Source organism: Ornithorhynchus anatinus, chromosome X2, assembly GCF_004115215.2.
Source record: "Ornithorhynchus anatinus isolate Pmale09 chromosome X2, mOrnAna1.pri.v4, whole genome shotgun sequence".
Lineage (NCBI taxonomy): Eukaryota > Metazoa > Chordata > Mammalia > Monotremata > Ornithorhynchidae > Ornithorhynchus > Ornithorhynchus anatinus.
Window position 1 is genome coordinate 9,580,727 of NC_041750.1, and position 208 is coordinate 9,580,934.

Here is a 208-nt window from a genome sequence, read left to right on the forward strand (position 1 = left end):
CCTCTGGGGCCACGTGGGGGGTCTGCAACTCGTCCGGTTTGGTACAGGGACCCTCCCCCCACCCCACCCAGCAGACACCCAGGCAAACTTCGTCCCCCACGGTAGATCGGGGAGGGGGCGGTTGGGACCTCGGGTGGGCAGAGCCGCCGCCGTTTCTTCCCAATCGGCTCTGCGGAGCCCCTTGCTGCGCCCCCTTGATTAAGTGGTT